At 45.3% G+C, this 18247-nt stretch overlaps 1 protein-coding gene across 1 annotated transcript in view; it reads right to left on the bottom strand.

The window, feature by feature from the left end:
• LOC145513858 (uncharacterized) overlaps positions 1-18247 on the bottom strand; it is a 64431-nt gene that overhangs the window by 20175 nt on the left and 26009 nt on the right. The gene's annotated exons all lie outside the window — the stretch shown is intronic.

The raw sequence follows: 18247 nt of genomic DNA, 5'->3' as shown, positions 1-18247 counted from the left end.
AACAGATGAAATGATCCCCTAGGGAAAAAGCAGCTGTAAATACAGGAGAGGGCAGAAAAAGAACACTGCTAGGAGTTCCAGAGAAACCATTATACTATTGTAAAAAGGCTTCTCAAAAGAATGAACACACCCCATTCCAAACAGAAAACACACAATTTCCTGTAAAGGACTTGTCTGAAGTGTAACCTTTGGGCAGATGGTTTCTCTAGGCTGTTCCCTGCTCTGCTCAACACTAAGACCTTGACATTAAAAGTGAGTTACTGATTTTCTTCCTGGGAACCTTAAAAGAACTAATTCACAACTCAGTCAGTCTTCTTGTCTATTACTATCATCACTACCATCATCATTATCATTAAAGGGTTAAACTTCATCACCAAACTGCTATAAGACATTTAAACAAATTTAAGCTGTTAAGTTTTTAGGCAGACTGACGCCACAGTATTTACTAGTTGAGATGAGAATGGGAAGAGGGTATAAATCTGAGACGGGCAGCCTGGCTTCTGCACTTATTACTTTCCAAAAAGAACTGCAATGTTCAAAGGCTCAGGATTCCGGGAAATCACCCACTGGCTTATTTTACCTCTCCCATCACAAGTAATGAGGCTGCCACCCCAAAACCCATTTGCCAAAAATAAAAGATCTAAAAAAGTGTCTCAGAGAAAGTTTGTGAGAAGAAAACTCAAGCTGGTTTTATTTTCTAACAAGCTACAATTAAATGGCTTTGCCTCTGTAACCACACTTCCTACCTAGAACTCCAGTAAGTTTAGATGTGCCTCTCAGATGGAGACTGGATTACAGGGAATTTAGCTGGCTGAAACCGGTCCTAGCCCACAGATGTAGCTAACCTGTTTGCACAGTCCTGGTTGAATATGAGAAATAAAAACAGGGTAGGGAGTCAGCAGCACACTTATAATTCTGCTTGAGTCAGAAGAGGAAGATACTGCTTTTAATTTCACATAAGATTCTATTATTAGAAGGAAACATGTAACATAAGCCATAAACCTCATCAGTGACAAAGCAAAGAAAAACATGTATTTACAGAATATATTTCAATCCCTAAACTTCCCAGAGGAATCAGTGTGCCACTAACACAAACAAATCAAACTGCATCTGCTCACCACTGCCCCTAACGGTCTGTTCTCTCAAGCTACAAGCTTCCCTGTGGCCCGGCACCTTTCACATCCTCCTTTAGAGAGGATTCATCACACATGCACCTGGCCTCCCGACAATTCCCAAGAACACCGGCCAACTTCTAGAAGGAACACGTTTCCATGTGAACTGGGGTTTCAAGAGAATCTCTGAGCAGGACAAACTCTTGGGGGACAAGCTGGGCCCTGTCTGATCTTTCCATTTTCTCTCAGGTCTTGGTTTCCAGAGCCCTAAAAAGACTCCTTGATGGTCTTCCAGCCTCAGGCCACCCAAAATCCTGGCAGGAACCACACTGTCAAGCACTGTCAGATTACCTTCCACCTTTGTCTGCTCTGTGCAGCATCATGTCCTATGTAAAGCTTGCAAAAGGCACGGAGACCACAGGCCCCAGTCCACTTTCAGTGGCGATGGAGAAGCTGCTGACCCTGACAGCAAACAGTCAAGGCACACAGTAAGGCAAGAGTGTCTATTTCAGTATTCTGTGTGGGTGCAAGAAAACACTAAATCGTGAGGTATGAGTTTCAGAAAATAAGGAAGAACAAGCAGCAACTACTTGTGAGTGATGGACAGAATAATGAAAAAAAAAAAGAGAGAGAGAGAGACAGAAATGGACCTGAACCAAGACAATGAAAGAGGGCCTTAGGGACTTTCCTGGGAACCCAGTGGCTAAGACTCTGAGTTCCCAATGCAAAGGGTCCAGATTCAATACCTGGTCAAGGAACTAGATCCTATATGCATGCATGCTCAGTCGCTCAGTTGTGTAAGACTCTTTGTGACCCCATGGATTGCAGCCGATCAGGCTCCTCTGTCCATGGGATTTTCCTGGCAAGAATACTGGAGTGGGTTGCCATATCCTCCTGCAGAAGATCTTCCTGACCCAGGGATAGAACCCACATCTCCTACATTGCAGGTGGATTCTTTACCATGGAGCTACCTCGGAAGCCCAGATCCCACACACCCAACTAAAAAGATCCTGCATGCTGACACTAAAGATCCTGTGTGCCACAAGAAAGACTGAGCACAGCCAAATAAATATTTAAAAAAAGAGAGGGAGGACCTTAAAAAGGAAGGAAGGGAGACCTGACCTGAAAGCCTTGAGAGCTGAATTAATATGTAGATAGAAAGAGGGAATTTCTGGGGCTGGAAGGCATAACTAAGCATGATAAATTGGGAAGGCAGGGGTGGGGAAAGAAGCCAAGAATCAGGGAAGAACAGAAAAAAAAAATCCATTTGAGATCCCTCAGGGCAAGGCACAATTCTTATGGCTTCCCTGGTATGTATCACTTAACAGACTCTGGTTATTCCACAAAGTAAATTAAGTATTCCACTGAATACTTACAATAAGGCCAGACTGTACACCTATGAAAAACAGGCAGAGACTCAGCTTTGGATCTATCGGTAGTAGGGAACCAGTGAATGTTCTTCAGTAAGAAACATGACTTCATCCAACTCAACAAGCATTTACTAAAGGCCTACTATGTAAGAGGCACCAGACTACTCAGTCTTCGCCTTCAAGGAGCACGGGGGAAGGGATGATAATATGACCTCCCACACACATAGGGCTGCATTGTCTTACCTAGTCTTATTTGAAATAAGAACAATGTTCAGGGTACATGAACCTAGCAAGGGAGACTAAAGCAGCCTGGGAGGCCAGACAGGATGACAGGGTCTGGGCCAGGGTGGTGGTGATAGAAACCTCCAGCAGAAAGAACTGGCAGGAGCTGGTTATTGACCAGACAGGAGGGGCTCATAAGAGGGGAGTCATGATGACACAAGTCAGAAAGCAGGAAGATTCGGTGTCAATTCCCAGATGGTGAGAGCTTCAAGCCATGCTTTGGCCCACTGACCGCCTGAGGCTAAGGTCAGTCAGCTCCAACATTCTGCCCATTTTTGGGAATGAGGGTTACACATTCCATCCTTCCCATTCACCCAGTTTTTTATGCTAGTTGTGATTTCCTGTAATTCCCATTTGCAAGGGGGTGAAGGAGATGGATGAGTTGACAATTCCCTTGTCCATCACACAGTAATAAATACGTATCAATAGTTCAGCACTAAACTTTTACTGGCAGCTCTTATTCTGGGAAGAGGAGAACAGGGGGAGAAGGCATTACATTTTAAAAGCCGTGAGGCAGTGTTCTCCTTACCCAATGAGTTCTCCTCCTAGGCAGAGCCTTCCCAGAGACATTTAGCAAGGCAGAGGCCAGAGATGGAGCACTACCAACCCTGAGAGCCAGTACCAGTTCCTACGGAGAAAAGAGGCCCAAGATCCCACCCCACCTGGCTATGTGAAAACTGAGCGCACGATCAGGAGGGCAGAATCAGCATGAACGAGGCCAAAAACGCTTGAGTACAAGGCATCAATGGAAACTAGCAGCCAGCCTTCCACAGTAACTGCCCTCAAGGCGGGAGGACACCCGAGGACTTGCCAAATGCTTGTCCCAAGCAGAGCTGCCCAGTGTAAGGCTCTGAGCCACAGGAGGGCCAGCCCGGCTCTCAGAAAGGCGGTCCCTCCTCTGAACCCTGACACCCTGCCGGCCACTGCTGTCCCCGACTATCCTAGGCAGAAGTAGCACAGTTAACAGGTGAACAGTGGTGACTTCTGGAAGGGAAATCACAGGTGATTTTCTTCTTCCATTAATCAAGTAACCTGTATTTCCTAATCTTTCTTCAAGAAATAAGTAGAGGGACTTTCCTGGTGGTCCAGTGGCTAAGACTGCAAGCTCCCAATGCAGGGGGCCTGGGTTTAATCCCTGGTCCGGGAACTAGATCCCACTTGCTCCATGTGTCGCAACAAAGATCAAAGATTTGGTGTGCTGCAACTAAGACCCAGCACAGCCAAATAAATAAATAAATATATATTTTAAAAACCTAATAAGCTCATTTAAAAAAAGAAGGAAGTAGAACTTGTGATTTCTTAAATTTTTTTAAAACAAGTAAGTTGGTGGGGGAAATGAATTTGACATGTGTACCATTAAAGCATAGTCCATAGGTCACAAAGAGTCAGACATAACTGAGTGACTCACACACACACACACAAATACACACACATCATTAAAGTGAAAGCGCAGTTTAGCCCTCTTTCCTAACCATTAAACAGGAATAAGAGGAAAAAGAGAGTGCAGACTGAATGAAGAACAAACAGCTGCTGGTTAAAACAACTTGGTGGATCCTGACATGTTCCAAACAAGTGCATCCCTCCCACCTGTGACAGACCCTGACTGCCTGAGAACAGTCACCCACACGCTCTACAACTAAAACTGGGGTGCTGAGAATGTGTTATCACAAAACATTTTCCCAGTGCTTGGTTTAGGCTTCCTATGGATGGCAAAAGGCCTTTTAGAAGTCTGTGACTTGGCTGTACCAATGGAAGAGGGATGTTTTGTTATCCTGCAGGACTCGACTCTGTAACTGAGGTGGTCATACTCCCAGTAACATGGAACCTCAGGATAAGAAAAATAACACATCATTGTTATTACCTGGATTCTAACTGCCTAATCACTGCACATGACTCTAAGCATTTTCCATCTAACATCTGATTTAATCCTCATGAGAACCTTAAAAGGTACTACTCCTATCTCCAGGCTTCCCTAATGACTCAGATGATAAAGAATCTGCCTGCAACCTAGGAGACACAGGTTTGATCCCTAGGTCGGGAAGATTCCCTGCAGAAGGGAATGGCAGCCCACTCCAGTATTCTCGCCTGGAGAATTCCATGGAGAAACCTGGTAGGCTACAGTCCATTGGATTGCAAAGAGTCGACTGAGCAACTCTTTAGAGAGCAACTCTCCATCCAGACAAGGTATAGATAAGTTAAATAATTTGCCCAAGGCCACAGAGATAGCAATTCATGACAGCAAGATTACAAATGAATCAGTCTGACACCAAAGCATATAATCTTGGTAGAGGTTCAAATCAATTCCATGTTAGATAATGTAATTCATTTTAAATATTAAAATTATCCTAGATGTATTATGGAATAAGAGGAAAACTTCCCATTCTCTCTGGGGTAAAAAAAAAAAAACAGGAAGTTTTGAAGATTGTTCACACTGCGGCTTGCAGCTCTACACCCTCTTGAGTGGACTTGGACTTGGCTTCCCAGCTCTGCTTCAGAACCTCAGCAGAGCGAAGTGTTCTAACTTGCAGACTGATTCTAGGTAAGAATTCCTCAGGTAGAGGTGGATCAGGTGACTTAGCACACTTTGAGAAACACTGCTTTGGGGGTATTCTAGGAAACTTTCTGAAGCCACTGCAGAAATTGAGAACTAGGTCATTAGATGTTGATGGCTAATTCCCCCGAACCGCTAATGAGACACATCACCTTCAGTCATAGGCACTGCATGTGAAGAATGATGTTGGCAGAATGGAGTGAGGGGAAGCAGGAATTCAGAGACTTTAATTCCCAAAGCTCTCTTTTCTTTGCAGACCTGTATCTGAGGAAGACATCAACCCCACACCTTCCACAACTGAAATAACCTGGCTAGAAGCTGCCCCCTAAAATGAGCCTGATTCCTCTGAAAAGTAACTGCCAAAGATGGATACACTGCGTATTAATGACCAAATTCAGATATCCTTCATAGAAACTTCAACACAAAAAGGCTGAGAGGAGAAAAATACTTTTTTTAAATTGTATATTTTTTTTAAAGTCCCAACACAGGGCATGTTGCCTGGGTCTTTGCACTCATTTGTAAACTGAAGAAAGATGCGCTTGCTGTAAGGTTTTGCCTCTCGGTGTTTTAGAGTTAATAGGTGTCCATCCACATATGTAAGCTCACAAAGTTTGCCCTTCCTCTTTGGCTTAAATTATCTATGTCAATTGCATTACTATCCAAGGAAGATGGCTCCAAGTTCAGGACTGCTTTCAGTAATGTGATTAGGTTGTACAGAAATGCTAATGCTTTTCTGGGCACCGGGCTGACCTTTCCCTGATCCTTTCTGGTCTCTGAGGGTAAGTCCTGGCTGCCGCCTCCCTTTGAGAGGGACACCCACCCTCATTATGATTCCTCGGGGTTTTCAGAAAGGTCACACAGTGCAGCCAAGACTTCAGAGTGCCTGCTTCTGCTGCTACTTACCAGTCGTTCATCCTAGAAAGGTGTTTTTTATCCTCTTTTGGCATCAATTCTCATAACTGTAAAACGGGTATAATATAAGCAACCTATTTTGAAGCTGCTGTGAAGATTATATAAACTATGTAAGTCACTTAGATCATCAGTGCTTGGTACCCAGAAGGCACTCAAGACATGTCATCTTTTATTAAGACTCCACCTTGTAATATTAACAAGGTTTTGCGTGAATCTAGAGTTTTACACTTCTGAAGCAGTCTCAATTCATTATTGCTACAATCAGCCCTCACAATAATCATTTACGTTAGATGGGACTGAAGGTTTATGGACATGTCCTGCTGTAATGAAAAGGAACTGACCTGATCTTTACTCATGAGCTGTGTGCTCATCAGTCCCAGGCACTGGGTCAGAGACCCGTCTCCGTCATCTTTGGTTACCACTCCCCACACTCACGCCAGGTGTCAATAAATCAAGGCTGGACTGGACTGAGGGTTTATGGCAAGGGCTGCCCGTGCTATAAACTGAGCAACCTCAGGCTTATAGCAAGGAGCTGGGGAACAAATCAGAATCACTGTTCTAGGGAATTCCCAGCTACGCTTAACATAGAGACAAGAGGGCTGACTCCCCCAGTCCTGACTCCCACCTCACCCCCAAGAGGAAAAGCAGCAGCTGCAGGAGCGGGGGCAGCCAGAGGTCACTCGGAGGGAAATGGCAGAACTGTCCCTGCACAACCTCTGAGGCAGCTGGGAATCAGGACAATATGACACAGCATTACCCAGCCCCTCCCACTGGGCCAAACGGGGCGGGGGGGGGGACCCATAAATGCGGCTCTTCAAAGGCAAGGTAATGCTGCCTTCAGTAACCGAAATGGTGTTGCTTTAGAGTAGAGTACAGGCCAGTCTATAAATACCAGGGATTAAAAGGCTTCCTGCTGGGCCCAACTGCCACCAGCCTGAAGACAAAGGCTCTCTGGTTCTCCATACCCCAGATAGACTCCGAGACGAGTCCTTCAGGTTAGAGCTGCCATCGGCCAATGGTCAACCCCTCCAAAGTGATACCAAAAACTCTTTTTCCTTCTTTTCCAGCTCAGATGATTTTTGCTAACCAGCCTCTCCTTTCTACATCCTTCACCCAGGACCATCCACTCCCCAGAACCCCTCCACAGCAGCTCCCCCATGCACTCTGGTCTCTCCAGGCTCCCCCTGTCTCCCTCACCACCTCATCCTCTACCCCAACTTCCTCATCAGTATATATTTTTATCTGCCATGAAAACAACAAAGACTTTGGAATCATTTTAACCATGGTTCGAGGTACACACAGTTACTTACACTACTTTTTGCAGGGGGGACTGTGCCGGGTCTTCATTGCTGCGTGGGCTTTCTCTAGTTGCGGCGCGCAGGGGCTACTCTCTAATTGTGGTGCGTGGGCTTCTCTTGCTGCAGAGCACGGGCTCTACAGGCTCGTGGGCTCAGCAGTTGCGGCTCCCAGGCTCTAGAGCAAGGCTCAACCGTTGCTGCACACAGGCTTAGTTGCTCCACGGCACATGGTGGGATATTCCCAGATCAGGGATCAAACCCATGTCTCCTGCATTGGCAGGTGGATTCTTCATGACTGAGCCACCAGGGAAACCCCAGTACTTAACTTTTTTAGAGCTTGATTTTCTGATCTATAAAGTGGATACAGGCCCACCTAGGAACAGCACCCAGCACAGGGCCTGGCACAGAGTGTGCGCTCAGGACTTCCTGCCTTGTACCAGTCCCCACAGGATTTTTCTTCTTGCCTCTTTTCTGGGCTCTATGACTCTGATACAGTCACTCTTTCTAGGTATCATACCTGCTACATCCAAAGGTCTCAATTCAAAGGAGTGACTCAAATGACGAACATTTTAGTCACTGATGTTATCTATGGAGCAGACACATTCTGGGCAGCTGGTCCCATCAGCAACCTTCAAATTACACTCAAGAGAGGCCTGGTCACCCTCTATCTCCCCACCACAAAGGACCCATCTGGGGAGGAAAGTAACCAGAGGGGATGGGAGGACACGGAGTTGGGAGTCACTTCTGGCCAGAGGCAAGAGATAAATAAAGGCCTTGTTAAGGTAAGGGTAGCACTTCCACACGCAACTAAAACCCCAAAAGAAAAATTCCCATAATTCCACATTTACATGCAAAACTTTCAAATTAATTCTGACAGCAAGAACATCTGCCAGTTTTGCTAGCAACACCATCTGGTTCATTTCTGATAAGGCCCAGGCACAATTTCACACGGGCCAGGAACTGTCTGCAGTCTGGTTCCAAAAAGGTGGCATCCTAGATGACAGCTCCAATGCAGGGTGCCACCCCCCCCCCCAACCGGAGCCCCAAAGCCGCTGCTGCCAGCTCATGATTAGGCCTGAAATAAACCCAGAGTTTGATTCTTCCCTAAGTTTCTCCTCCAAGACCTACACGCATCATCCTTACAATCAGGATTAATCTAAGCAAGTCTGTCTTCAAAAACCAGATAAATACTACAGCAACACGACAAACGGCCAGAACCACTTGAATTTCAGAGGGGCTTTTACTGAGTGGGTGGGAGGGCTGCTTCTTCACTCAAGAGTCTTAATTTGTGATTAGCTAAGAGGGTCCCCTCCACGAGGCCTTTAAGGTCCTCCAAGTGTCTTCCTTTCACCAGGCCAATAGGAAACACTTTGATGCACTTCGTGAGGCCGTCAGGCCGCCATAAATAAGGAAAAGAAAGCAGCCTAGGAGTCAGAGCAGACTTGTCTCGAGGTGCAATGACTCGGCTGGTGGTAGCGCCACAGCAGGCCCACTGTTCAGATCCTGATGGGAAATTAAGCATAAAATGTGAACACAACACCCACAACAAGGATACACTCCAAGGAAAAATGGACTATAAGGCTCACCAGCCACTATCAAATGTAAATGGAAAAGGGTGTGTTCGAAACACAGGGTAACAGGATAAAAACTATCAAGCGCAAGACTCTGCACAAGTATGCACATGCTTTCCTCCAGTACACCAGGCAAACCTGGGCTGCTAAAACTGCAAACACTGCAGTGCCTATACTGTTCACCAATTCTGGGTAAGGACTTCATGACCCCTATGAAGAAGGGAGCAAGGCAAATGTGGTAAAGCCTGACACGTAAAAAGAGGACTAAAAAGGGGGGGCATACTGTACAAACCCAAGGTGAAAAGCCAGGGCAAAATCAGCTCTGGCCCCCACAAGTGGGTTTGGTGACTAGAACCTCTCACTCTCTGCAAACAAGACTGGGCAGAAATCACTCAGGGTCTTTTTTTCTCTCTCTCAAAATGTGAATACACAGAACAGGAAGCTCAAGACTGAATTCCCACCAAGTCTGGCTTCAGCTCACCCTATCAGCAGCACAGACAGGCAGCTAGCTGAGGAGCAGATGGGAAGTCACCGGCAGCCTCAAAGGGGTGTGGGGAGAGAAGCTGAGGGGCCTTGTGCTGGCCTTCCAGGACATGAGGAGGAGGCCTGGGAGGCTGCTGGCGTGGACTTTGCAGCAGGGCAGGTTAGCAGAGAAGGCTAGACTGAAGGAGCAGAGAAAACTGAACCCACTACAAGGGCAGTGTTCAGGAGTCCCCCACGAGACAAGCCAGGAGGATGTGAAAGAAAAGCAAGAGGAAACGAGCCCCTCCCTTCTGTCAGTCTGGATGCAGTCCATCTGCCTTGGAGAGCGGAGAAAGGAAGTGGTCCTAAACCAGCCTCTCCCCTTCTCGGACAAACTGACCCTCAGTAACCCCCACTGTCCAGGCCAGCAGCGTGTTTCACACCCACGGCCCTGGCCGGTGCTTCCCATCTGCCCACTGGTGAGATCTCTCTGGTTTGCAACAGGGGCCAACAGGCCACAAGAGCATCAGCATCACCATTTCTGCTGCTAACTCAGCACTTGGCCTTAAGACAGGACACCTGTCCTAAACTACACTCTGTGCCTCACATTCTGAAGCTTTTAAGTGGGTATCACTCTCTCCTCACTTCCAGGGTGACTGAGAGGATAACAGGCGAACAGGCAATAATTACTGAGCACTGACTAGGAGCCAGGCACCGGGCTGGCTGCTTTGCGTGTCTCCTCCAAACCTCTGTATGTAGTAGATATTGACTTTAACCCCATTTTCAGTTGACAAACTGGGGCTTAACAAAGAGACTCACCCAAAGTACACAGGCCAGACAGAAAACCTAACGCTACAAAAAGCAAGGATCAACTACTACTTAACATCATTTCTTTCCGCAAATAAACTGCCATGAGTTATCTTTTAATTGTCAGACACCATACCAAGTGTTTTAACTATCCCATTTTATTTGATTTTCGTGACAATCCTAGGAGGGGTTACTTTTCAACATAATTTAAATCATTTAAGTTATGCATGCCAATAGTGAAAATCCAAATGAAACAAAAAGCAAGTTTAAGAAGTTATAGTTAACCACTGTAAAGCAATTATCCTCCAGTTTTTAAAAAATAAATTAAAAAAAAAAAGAAGTTATAGTTTCCTGTTACCCTTTATCACCCCAGAACTCCCCATCCCAGGTAATTATTAATATTTTGGTGGCTACCCCTCAAGAGACAGGTAGTGGTAACATTATCACCTCCACTTCACAAGTGATAAAACTCTGAGAGGTTAAAGCTGCTCAAGGTCAGGAAGCTGGGAAGTGGCTGAGCAGGGCCAGTATGAGTGCAAGGCCTGCTCCGCCGCCTCCCACTCATACCCACTCCCCGAACAATCGTCCATTTTCATTTGCCATAGGAAAGGGGGAAACTCTGCCTGGCCCGCAGCCAGTCTCACTCCTCCACTTTCCTGACCAAATGGAAAAAACAGAGCGGTCTCAGCACACCCTGACCCAGGAACATTAGTGCTGCTTTGTGTTTTTCAAATCTAAGCCACCATGGATGAGGCAGGACCTTCCCCTCCAGCCTGCTCACTGTCCACACAGGCTCATCTTCTGCCTCTGAAAGGAAGACAGGAAGGACAATGGAGAAGAGAAGAGGCAGTCAGGCCAGGCCTTCAGGAGACCCTGGATCCCCGTGTCAGCAAGAAAGGACACTCTTCAGGACCCCTTAGGAGTGGGAGGCGTCTCAGGGGGGCTCTGGACCCACAGTTGGTGTCCCAGTCAGAACACACCTGCAGAAAGACAGAACAGGACTGCAACAATGTTGATATAGAATTGCAGAGCCCTCAAGATCCCCATACAGAGTCCTAGGAACTTGGAATTTCTGCTCTGGCTCACCCCCAAACGGACACTCTATTAACCCAAAAACTGCACAGGTTTCTAAATACCAGGGTGTTGCCCCTCTGGCCTCCCTGCTCCTCTGAAAAAATTAAAAGTAAAATCTTCTCAGACTATACAGCAATGCTTTTTCCTTAGTTAGGAGATGCAATGTGCCCTTTTGAATTACGCATACTTTCACATCTCTGTCCCACTGATACACAAAAACATACTGACATACTGATCTTGAGAGCACTCACACCAACACAGGGGTGGGGACGAGGAAAGGGGTTGCTACATTGCTTTTCATGCACATGTTAAAATTTACCAAGTCTGCAATTCCAGGAGTTTTCCTGTTTCCCAGCAGGATACCAATGTTTGATTCAGCCTCAGCCCCAGCTGACTCAGCATCCCTATTTACCAGCACAGTGGATTCTAAATGCCCACTGGTCATCAAAGGCCTTGGCTGTCCTATTTGTAAAATGGGACTGAAATCTTCCTCACAGTAACTATCTGATTCCTTACGTACTTTGTAAAATAAACAGATCTTTATTGCTATTAATATGAACACTCAACCTGCCTAAGTAAATGAGGAAGAAACTTAAACCAGCCCTTCTCTTCCTCTAGGGGTTTGAAATCTATGAAAGGAAAAGACTAACCAAAATACTGACAAACGATTCAAAACCTCTGTTATACTGTGCTGCAAAGAATCCCTGTGGGGGAGATGATTATATGGGAAAGAGCATTCAATACTTGTTCAATTAATAAATGAGTTCTGATGCACTGCTTGAAAAACATCTACATGTTACCATCCACAGAAAGTTTTACCAACACCAAAGGCTGTGAAATCTGTTCACACGCTGTCTCACACACATCCTAAGAAAAGCGGTCAGCATTTGCAAAGAGCAGCCATTCTTTCAAAGACGTGATTTTTCAAACCACACACAGATCTTTGAAGCAGCTGACCCACACAATTCTATTTTACAATTCCAGGAGTAAAAGTACCAACCCAGAAGAGCTCAGATTTCCCTGGTGGCTCAGTGGTAAAGAATCCTCCTGTGATGCAGGAGACACAGGTTCAATCCCTGGATCGGGAAGATCCTCTGGGGGAGGAAATGGTAACCCACTCCAGTATTCTTGCCTGGAGAATCCCAAGGACAGAGGAGCCTGGCAGGCTACAGTTCACGGGGTCACAGAGAGGTGGACAGGACTGGGCACGTACCCTGAAGAGCTAGGGGAGAACAAAGAGAAAACAAGCCATCCTGTGTTAACTACTTCCTTGCTTGCAGCGATTGCAGGGGATGTCATGCATCTGTAAAAAAGGCCAAACAAATAGATGGCACATGTGTAAATTGGATTAAGGGTGTGACTGATACTTCCTGAGGCTTTTAAAAGAATGACAGTTTTCCAGAAACAAAGACCTGCACCTGAAAATTAGAAGGGGTAACTCTCTGGTCTAGGATCAAAATTCATAAGGGGTCCTGTAATTTGTTTTTGACTGGCCTCACTGAATCATTCTCGACAACAACCGATATCCTCTCTTTCCTTCCCTCCCTCCCTCCACCTCCATGGTTCCTGAGCTCTCTTCTTTCTCAGCCACCAGTCAGAATGAACTTGGTGAATGCTAACAGCTTCTTATCACCCTGTTTATATTTGTTTTCCACTCAAGCCAGGCCTCCCTCAAAATGTTTCTTTTTAGAATTTCATCAACAATGCCACTCTTACATTCCTTGTCATCAAGGCTCATGGCCTCAAAGTCACCTTGCCCTCTCGCCCTTTTTACTTTAATCCTCTGTATCTGGCCAATTCTTATCAACCAGTTAATCCAGGAGCTGAGTATAAAGAACTGGACGAGACAATCACTGACCTTGGGGAACTTACAATCTTAGCCAAGAACCTGAGCCTACATGGGAAGTGTGCTTACTGGGACCCTTATCTGTGCCAGTAGTGTACTAGGTCCTTTACCACCCCTGGCAGGTTATAAAGCCAGATATAACAGGAAGTGAAAGTGAAAGTAACTTAGTCCTGTCCAACTCTTCAACCCCATAGACTGTAGTCCATGGAATTCTCCAGGCTAGAATACTAGAGTGGGTAGTCATTGCCTTCTCCAGGGGCTCTTCCCAAGCCAGGGATAGAACCCAGGTCTCTCACATTGCAGGCAGATTCTTTACCAGGTGAGCCACCAGGCAAACCCAAGAATACTGGAGTGGGTAGCCTATTCCTTCTCCAGGAGATCTTCCTGACCCAGCAATCGAACCAGGGTCTCCTGAATTGCAGGCGGATTCTTTACCAGCTGAGCTACCAGGAAAGCCCCATAACAGGAAGGGATACTGCAAATTAACATTATTTAAAATTGAGACTTAAAGGAAATGGAGAATAAAAGATTCCCTAAGGAATTCACACCACTGATCCTATTTCCCTCCCAATTTCTCACTGTTAAACTCACACAGGCTTTTCTCTCTAAACTAAAAGAAAGGGGAGGGGGGGCGGGGTGGAGGGAAGATACTTCAGGGTCAGAAAACATTCACACATTAAAAACTGGTTGGGTTCAATGCATGATACAGGGTGCTCGGGGCTGGTGCACCAGGATGACCCAGAGGGATGGGATGGGGAGGGAGGTGGGAGAGGGGATCTGGAAGGGGAACACATGTACACCCATGGTGGATTCATGTCAATGTATGGCAAAACCAATACAATATTGTGAAGTTAAAAAATAGATAAATAAATAAATTTATAAAAAATAAAAACTGATTGGGACTACTCTGGCACCCCAGTGGTTAAGATTCCATACTTCCATTTCAGGAGGCACAGGTTCGATCCCTGGTCAGGGAACTAAGATCCTACAGACTGTGCAGCACTCAGGTAAAGCCAGAAAATGGGAGTCCAAACTCCAAACTCCTAGACGGAGCTTGCTCTGCAGAGAAAGGCAATTTGCTCTCTTGCTAGGGAGGCCAGGTAGAATTCTCCAAGAGAATGTTTCAAGCCCTCCTCCTTTCCAAGGTGATTGTGGGTTTGGAGCACAAATGTCCCTGAAAAAACCAGAGCCACTTCTTTTGAGTAGCCAAGCTGAACACATGCTTTACACAACAGATTCCTCCAGCACTACTGTCATATTAAATAATCTATGGGTATTCCCCTGGACTGTTAACCTCATGAGGGCAAGTGCCGTGTCCATTTTGTTCTTTGTTCACAATGCCTGAACAACCACAGGCATTCACTAAGTACCTGCCACACAAATGACCTGACTTCCTTCCTTCCTCTTGGGTTTCTGTAGCAACCCTCTGCCCACCTCCCAACAGTCTGATGTCACAGCCCAACCAGATTTTCAGCTCACAAATGATTAGGACTTGAGGGTGCATGTAAAGGGGAAACTAAGATGGACCAATGAAATCTTATGAAACCCAGAGCCTGTTTTTCTTGCCATCCTGCTGTGTAACAAGCAAAATCCCCCACAGGACCGAAACAAGGAGGTAGACGGCCTTTCCATGGCACAGTTTCTACCTGGGGGTGGATGAGAATCAAGGACTGATAAAGGTGTGGACTAGTCAACACACCATGTGTTAACCCTCTAGAAATGCCCTGAGCATGCCAACTGAAAGAACAGCACCCACTGAACACAAAACTGCTCACTGGCTATCTGGAGAAAGATAGTATATGTGACAACTCAACCCAAGAAGTCTGTTTCCTTCCTCGCTTCTTAAAGACACAGTTAGAGACCTGTGTTCACACTGCATGTGGACGGGTGGCTGACCCACATAAAATAAACCCGAGGAAACCAGAACCACGGTTGCAAAGGGTTTCCGTCTGCTTACAGGGTGGGAGGGAGAGGCGGTCAGCTCTCCCAGACAGCATGTTCTCAAATACTGGGCAGTCCTCCTACATCCAGGATGCCACCAGCACCTGCCACCGTCCCACCTGGATGAGCAAGACTGGAGGGGAAAATTACTCAGAGAACGCATCCCATCGGCCTGGACCCAGGGAGTGTTTTCTAAATTGTAAGGAAGCACAGTACAGAGATAGAAGAGGTAAGCAGGCCAGGCTAAACACAACTCCCATTTTAAGAACTGTTCTTCTGAAGAACTGAATTTAGACGCTCATTCCCTTTTGTAATTTCACTATTAAAGACTCAAAAACCACAATCACAGAGGGATATGAGCTTGTTCCTAACGATATGAACCAAACACCCTTTTGGGCTACAGCCCTCTTTCCTGGAAGAGGCCCAGAGAAGAGAAGTTGATCATACTGGGACAGAAAATGCACCAGACTAGGAATCTGGAGCCCTGGCTTCTGCCCTGGCCCTGTCACCACTCAAGGAAATGAGCTCTGATCAACCATATCCCATTTTTCTCTTCTATTAAGTGAGGTGGTGAAATGAGACCATCCTCGAGTCCCATCCTTCCAGCTCCAGCATTTCACGAGCTCTCTCTGGTCACATGCCTGGCATGCTGTGCAAGTAACATCTGGATACTGTCTCCTCACTCTTTTGAGACTCCTAGTACTTAGGAACAGAATTTAAACTAACAGGTAGTGAAAGTGAAAGTGTTAGTTGCTCAGTCGTTTCCAACTCTTTGTGACTCCATGGATTGGAGCCCATCAGGCTCCTCTGTCCATGGGATTTCTCAGGCAAGAATACTGAAGTGGGTTGCCATTCCCTTCTCCAAGGGATCTTCCCAACCCAGGAATCGAACCCAGGTCCCCCGTACTGCAGGCACATTCTTTCCCGTCTGAGCTACAAGGGAAGCCCACTTGACAGGTAGAGCCCACTCCAAATCTAAAACTTTTGGCAGTGAACAGTGGCTGGGAAGTTATGGCTGCACTCATACACATTTACACACACACATACACACACACACACACACACATACAGGAACTTTCTGGAAGAACTGGTCCTGGGACTTAGCTACAGGTACAGGAACCTGAAACAGGTACAAGGGAAAATAAGTCAACTTCCTAGTTTTTGTCTGGCTTGTGGACAAAAGGCACGTGCCCTGTGTCCCACGTATTTCTGAGTTAGAACTATCTGGACTCTCTGATCCTTAAGCGGCCTATACATGCACACTTTCAAGAGATTCTGGTAGGAATCCAGGAGCAGGAGAAGCAAGACCAGCTACTGATCACAAATGCTGGGAGTTCCAATTAGGACAAGGGCGAAAGTAGGCATGGCACTATTTCAGTACTGAGGCTGCTATGATGCAAAACCACCCAGGGGTAGATTCTGTAGAGGAAATGACACTCCCAGCAGCACCATCTGTTCCTCTTTGTGTCTGGCATGATCTATATTTTAAACCTTGGGTGCAACTAAGGTCTGCCTGTAAGAGCTGGTCTAAAGAACATTTTTTCTAGACTTGTGTTTACATAGCCCCTCACCCTCCCCCATCACCGGCCGGCTTTCTCTTCAGTAAGCATGCCACTCCCCAGCCCAGCAGCAGCCTCAAGCAGGTGCACAGAACCCTTGCATGCAATTTTTCATACAGAGAGGAAAAACTTTTGAGAACTATAAATTACATTGATAAGGAAGGCTCTGTGGGGTTCATGGTAACTCTCTCTCCAAAAGACATAATGATGCGATTTAGAACTGGGTGGCTTCAAGCTAAACCGTCCCTTCCCGCTCCCTGTTTTTTTTAAAGTAGCAGTACATGTGCACTGAATTTAGGCACTATTGCATCTATCAGTTCTCACTACTGTTTATAAAGTTCTGCACCAAAGATCTGGAAACAATGCTACTGGAAAGTTCAAACTTCTTAAATATATGATATAGACAGAGATAGGGCACCTCTTCTTAATTCAGGGCAATACCTTCAACATCTTATGACAAGAGATCTCCCTATACTGTTCTTACCCAAACAAACAATATAACCAAGTAGAACATTAAATCCGAAACAAAAATATGGATGCAGCTTTTAAAATAATTCCGAGAAATGAAAAAATGTATGCCTGCACAAAAACCATGAGTTCATAGCAGCATTATTCATAATCACCAAAACACAGAACCAACCCAAATGTTCGTCTGCTAATGAATGGATAAACAAAATATGGTATATCTATACAACAGATTATTCAGCAATAAAGCAGAATGAAGTAGTGACATATGTTACAACACAGATAAGCTTCAGCAACATTATGCTAAGTTAAAGAAGACACTCATTAAAGATTGCATAATATATGATTCTATTCAAATGAAATGTCCTAATATGTAAACTATAGACAGAGCGCGGACTAGTGGTACCCCTGAACTACAGGAATTGTAGAGAAATAGGGAGTGATTACTAATGGAGTTGCTTTGGGGGGGTGATGAAAATGTTCTAAAATTAGATTAGATTATGGTGGTTGCTGGATAACGCTAAATACAGTACAATCCATTGCTTATACATTTGAAATGGATGATCTTTATGATATATAAATTATGTCCCAATAAAGTTGTCTTTAAAAAATGTCATGACAAAATAAAATCACCCTCCAAAAAAAAAATCCCCTTGAGCCAACTTAGAAATAATCTAGACATATAAGAAAGAGTATTTAAATCGCAATTGATCTAGTTAATGGAATTTTATAAAGCCACTAAAAATAATTATAAAAGTTGTGTCATTACAGGAAAATGTTTATGCTATAATGTTAGATGATAAAAAGAAATAGAGAATTGAACGTACAGGGACTACCACAGAATACATGGAAATGATGTTTGTGTTAGGATGGTAGAATCACAGTGGTTCCCCTCCTCTATTTTCCAAGTTTTCTGTAATCTTGTCCCAGCATATTAACAATTAAAAATAAAAACCTCAGTCTTCCCTCTCCCCTCAGTTTGTCTTGACTACAACTT

The sequence above is a fragment of the Giraffa tippelskirchi genome, chromosome 7 (genome assembly GCF_054371585.1).
Source record: "Giraffa tippelskirchi isolate mGirTip1 chromosome 7, T2T-mGirTip1v1.2.pri, whole genome shotgun sequence".
In the NCBI taxonomy this organism is placed as follows: Eukaryota; Metazoa; Chordata; class Mammalia; order Artiodactyla; family Giraffidae; genus Giraffa; species Giraffa tippelskirchi.
Note: the sequence above shows the minus strand (reverse complement) of the source record. Positions and strands in the feature narration are given on the sequence as shown.